This window comes from Vulpes lagopus, unplaced genomic scaffold, assembly GCF_018345385.1.
Source record: "Vulpes lagopus strain Blue_001 unplaced genomic scaffold, ASM1834538v1 ctg1190, whole genome shotgun sequence".
Lineage (NCBI taxonomy): Eukaryota > Metazoa > Chordata > Mammalia > Carnivora > Canidae > Vulpes > Vulpes lagopus.
Genome location: NW_024570441.1, coordinates 1123 through 6931, shown reverse-complemented (window position 1 = coordinate 6931; position 5809 = coordinate 1123). Strand labels below are relative to the sequence as shown.

The window sequence follows — 5809 nt, the reverse complement described above, 5'->3', positions numbered from 1 at the left end:
TCAACTGGGCCCCTTTTTAGGCCGAGAACTTAGCAGTACTCTAAGTAGGAGGTACCAGAATCCAATCACTGGGCTGGAAACCCATCACGTCTGCTTATTCCATGTGTTTCCCAAGCCTCGGACACGGGCCTTTTGCAGATGTTCGAAAAACATCTGCGGCATGTGAAAAACCCAGGCACCGAGGGTGAGCTAACTCTCCGAATAAGTTGCTTTTGGACAAGGCGTTCAGCTATTCCTTTTATGGGACTTTGGATCAGCACTGGGACAACAGGAAATACTAGGAATTCGCTGGATTGAGCTTTGGGTGCCAATGTTTTGGGCCCGGAGTTTCCACTTACCTTCACAAACTTCATCACGAACGGGGGAAATCCCGTTAGAGCGCGGTGTACCGCAGGCAGGATGTGGGAGGGGCGTCCATAAACTCAACTTGGAAGTGTGTATGCTTGCAGGAGATGTGGGGGGAAAACACTTATTGATGGGTGTGGGACAGGACACTCTATTTAACAAGGACGTTTTCAATGTCGTATTTGGGTCAGATTTACTTTTACACAGTTTCCGTCACTTCCACAGGGGTTTTTACACAACCCCTTACGGCCCTAAATTAAAAGGGGCTTCGACCTTTTTCTACCGCCAGGCCGGATGCCGACCGGGCCCGCCATGAAACCCCAGCTCCAGAGGGGGCACGCCTAAAAGCCCGCTTTCAATAGCTGCTTCTTATGGCACTGAAAAATTTCAGACCAAAGTAGGAGGTAACCTTAAACCAAACCCCCCGCACAGAACCCATCCCGGTCTGTTATTCCCCTTTTATCTCACACCTCTGACAAAGGGTGGGTGGAGTTGGAAACTCTTTTTGCAGGCAGTGTGCAACTGTCAGGGGGCTGAGGGTGAAGCTTACACTCCGAAGTAAGTTGCTTTTTGGACAAGGCGTTCAGTTAGCTTCTCTCGTATGGCACTTAGATGTAACCCTTGGCTCCACAGGAAATACTGGAAACGGGGGGTTTGGGAGTTGGTGAAACTGTCTGGGGGCCCGGGATTTTCCACTTACCTCCTCAACACTTCAGGCACGCACAGGGTAGGCAGTTGGAGCGCGTTGTACGTGAGGCAGGATGTTGGAGGGACAGTCATTAGCCCAACTCTCGGAAGTGGTGTATGCTTTGCAGGAAGATGTTGCTAGACACTTTGATGGGAGCTACGACTGAGCTATACTCTCATAGACAAGGACGTTTGCATGTTGCATTGAGATCAGATACCCCTGAGGAGAATCCTGTCACTTCCACATGCTCTTACACAACTCTTCCCAGCGCCTAATATAAGGATGCTCTGTGACCTACGTCTTGGGCATTCAGAATGCGGGAGGGTTCCTGTCTGAACTCAGCTCACACAAGGAAGCCACGCCTACAAAGCCTGCTCTCAACTAGCCGCGTTCCTCGGGCACTGAGAACGTAACAGTGTTCTAAGCCAAGAAGGTACCCAGAATACCCCTCCACTGCAGCTGAGAACACACTCCAGGTCTGCTTATTCCATTGCGTCTCACAAGCCTCGACAAACGGCTGTCGGTGCAGATGTTGGAAAGTCTTTCTGTAGGCAGCGGTGCAAACTGTGATGGACTGAAGGGTGAGCTCAATACTCTCCGAAGTAAGTTACTTTGGGAAAAGGCGTTCATGCTAGCTTCTCTCGTATGGACACTTAGGATGTCACACTGGCTCACACAGGATAAATACTAGGATATCGCTGGGTTGAGCTTGATGCACTAGGTCTTGTGGGCTGGGACTTTCCACTTATCTCTCAAAAACACTTCAGGCACGCACGGGTGTAGGCCTGTTAGGAGCCGTGGTGTACGTGACAGCAGAATGTGGGAAGGACAGTCCATAAGCCCAACATCTCGGAAGTGTGTATGCTTTGCAGGAGATGTCTGCCTAGACACATTGATGGGAGTAGGACCGAGTACACTTCTTGACAAGGACTTCTGCAATGTGTTCATTGAGATCAGATACACCTGAGGAGAATCCTACCACTTCCACATGATCTTCACACAACCTCTTCCCGCACCTAACATAAGGATGCTGGGACAAACGTCTACGGGCAGTCAGAATGCGGGAGGGTCCTGCCCTGAACTCAGCTCGTACAAGGATGCTCGCCTACAATCCAGCTTTCAACTAGCTGCGTTCCTCGGGCACTGAGAACGTAACAGGAGGTACCCAGAATACCAATCCACTGCAGCTGGAGACACCCTATAGGTCTGCTTATTCCACTTCCGTCTCACAAGCCTCTGACAAACGACTGTGGTGCAGATGTTGGAAAACTCTTTCTGCAGGCAGTGTGCCAACTGTGAGGGATGAGGGTGAGCTCAACTCTCGATGTAAGTTGCTTTCGTACAAGGTGTTCAGCTAGTTCTCTCGTACGCACTTAAGGATGTCGCAACCTGGCTCACACAGGATAAATATAGGAAATCGCTGCGTTGAGCTAGGATTGAAACTAGTCTTGTGGCCCGGGACTTTCCACTTACCTCTCACAACACTTCAGGCACGCATCGGTGCTAGGCCTCTTAGCGGAGAGCGGGGTACATGCAGGCAGGATGTGGGCAGGGCAGTCCATAAGCCAAACTCTCGGAAGTGTGTATGCTTGGCGGGCAGATGATGACTAGACACCTTTGATGGAGCTTGGATGTGCTACACCTCTCATTGAACAAGGACGTTTGCAATGTCCTTTTTTAAAAATAAAGAAAAATCAAGCAGTTTATTTAAAGTTAATTTCAATGATTAGTACCTTTCTCTACAAAAACTCCCAGAAGACACCTTTTTCTTTATTGCCTCTTCTCTTTGCTTGGACTCCCAAGAAGAGTCATCTTCACAGCAAAGTTGGGAACCTGATCTTTCCAGTGTCTCCTGAGGTGATCCACCTCTTCCCCCTCCACGATACTTCATCCTGCTGACCTTCTAATTTTTCTCTCCGGAGCCGTTCGTACTCCAGCTGGCCCTGCAGCTCCTTGTTAGTCTTTTCAGACTCGAGCTGTTCTTTCTTCTGCTTTAGATCTTCTTCTGTTATCACTCCAAGTGGTTTATAGTTGCCTCAGCAATATCCAGCAGGTGTCTCAATTCAACAATTTTCTTATAAGCTCTCTTTCTAGCATCTGTATCTTCTCCGACTCACTTAGACAGAAATAATCTTTGCCTCACGTGCTCCTCAACCCCTTGTCTTAAAAAAAAACTTTATATCATTTTAATCAATTTCATTATCATTTCAATTGTTCTACTTCTGTTGCCCCTTCCATAGCTTCGGAGCTAAAATGGTGGAGGGAACATTGATTCTATATGAGTTCTAATAAAGAATTGAATATCTATAGCGTCTGTTAATTGGAGGTTAAATGGGGAGGGAGAGGGGCCCTTTCACTCCAGCAAACCAATAGCTGCCCTCCTCTCCACCAAAGAGGCAGGTGAAACCTCTTGGATTTGGCCACCTTAGGCAGCACTCTCTCCCCTCCACCAGCTAGTGCTTCCCTCGTGACTCTTTAACCACAAGAATTGGTTTTGCTGGTTAAGAGGGTTCTCCAGCCCCTCGATCCATCCCACTGGGAAAACGTGTGTTGTTTTGATAACTTCTTAAAGCTGTGGTTATCTACTTCTATGATACAGGGTAAGAAACTTGGTTCCAATCCAACTCGAATCCAATCCCACACGGGCTGGCTAGAATCGTAGTACTGGAAGCAGTGACGCGATTCCCAGGCTGGTACCACCTGACCCAGGCAGGGAAAAATGAGGAATGAGCCAGGATTGCCCTTCTATTGTCCTCAAAGTCTTGCAGAGGTCATCCGGAAACTGCGGTGTGGTTTGCCACAAGTGAGGACACTAGCAGTGGCTGGTGATCTTCCCTTAGTAACTGCAGCAGGAGCAGGCAATCTTGGTGCAGGATGATGGCCAGGCCCTCTTCGCCATTTTTTTTCAACTGAAAGTATTTGGCAGATAAACACTAAAATTATCACGGAAAAAAAAAAAACACATTCTATTCTATTCACAAGAAAAAGCTCAGTCCATCTTTTTAATTTTTTTGATATAATTCCTGGCATTACAGAACTAAACGAAAATGTATTAATATTCAACTATTACATTTCCATGACAAACAGAAAAATTCATGAGCCAAAAAAAGGGGGGGGGAGGAAGCTTATAAAATAATAGGATCTCAGCATCAAACAGCTGAACAGAGAAAGAATTTAAAAGCTTAATTATAAAAAATCACGAGTGGATGATAGTGTGTAGAATCTGAAAATTTACAAAACTTATTTAAAACCGGGAATCGCTGGACTGTTCAGAAACTACACGATGGATCATGGGTGGTGGATGAACGCAGAAAGGGATTTCGGATGAATCTGCATTGTTTCTTTTAAACGCTGCTCCATGCCACCCGTCTCCGAGGAAAGCCTGACATTGATTAGATATTGAGCCACGGCTAATGCTGCATCGATCAGTGATGGTAACCTGCTATCAGTAGATCCTTCCACTGGGTTCGCAATTGTGAATCTGCGCCCCAGACATCCTGCGGATTCATTGATTTTGGCGGCCTTGACGACCTGATTATGCAGCCAATTCAAATCGTTTGGAATGGTGAGTCATGAGAAGTGTTGAGCAGATGCATCCAAACCCCAATAGGCCTTTCACCTGGAGAGCTGGATTCCATAGCCACTGAATCCGGTTTTTGCCATGCGTCATGGGAAAATGAGCCTGTTGACATTGCCCTGGTGCTGCTTGTCAATTTTCTGGCTGTGGAATGGCATACTGTCTGACTGGTATAGGCCTCTAGAGGGGTCCCTCCAGCCAAGTCAGGGTTGAGGCACCATGGACGGGGTGGTGTGGGGAAAGCTCGCACTGTCGCTGCTGTGCTGTACAATGTTCCAGACCACCTGCAAAGATGACTTGGAGAACTGACGGCTTGGGCCGAGTACCGGGATGGTCACAGCCCTTCGGGGGGGACTCCAACACTGACCACGCAGATCTGTTTCACACACTCAATGAAGCGATTGCGGAATGCCAGCTAATAGTGATGGCCGCTCAGTTGACGTTGGGGAGCATATCCCCTGCCACCTGGACCTGAAGCCCCTGTACTCTCTCGTATTTCCTTGATCTTGCAACCACCTTTCCCAAGAGAGAGCCCACCACTGACTGGCAGGGACCCCAGCCTCCGGTGTAACTGGGGGTCTACTGGCAGCTGTGCTATTGGTCATAGAGCTGCTGATTCCTCTTCAGTTTGTCAAGGATCATAGCAAAAGGCTTGAAGATGGCGTTAGTGGGTCCAGCCAAAGTGATCTTCTCTCAGACAATTCCCTTCTGAGATGTTGATACGTGACCACTCTCCTCACGCATCTTCTTAAACTGATTCTCTTTCTTTCGATGATACTGCCAACTTCCTTTCATTGCATAAGTAGCCGGATGGTGAGAGTGGACATTTAATCACCTTCATTGTCACCCGGTGTCCATGTCGAGCAGTGTCCGGGGGCTGGAAGACTTTGAGTGGTCAAGTCTTTGGTCACTGGTGGGGGTGAAGCCAAAACTGCAGGCTCGAGGCGACTGAGGGGAACAGGGGGATCGGGCCTGAAGGGGAAGCGGCAGGAGCGGGGGCGGAACAATAGGGCGGGCTGGTGGAAGGCGAGGGGGGCCCCGCGGGCGGAGGAGGAGGAAGGGGGGATGGGGGAGGAGGAGGAGGATGGGGGCAAAATAGAAAAAAGGAGGACCCCGGGGCGGTGGAGGACGCCAGGACCCAAACCCACAACCTCGCCCTGCCCTCCTCTGGGGCTCCAACCCATCCTTAGACACTGTGA

At 49.0% G+C, this 5809-nt stretch overlaps 1 pseudogene; it reads right to left on the bottom strand.

Moving 5' to 3' along the window:
* Positions 1-4790: 4790 nt before the first annotated feature.
* LOC121483793 lies at positions 4791-5437 on the bottom strand (annotated as a pseudogene).
* Between the last annotated feature and the right edge of the window lie 372 nt (positions 5438-5809).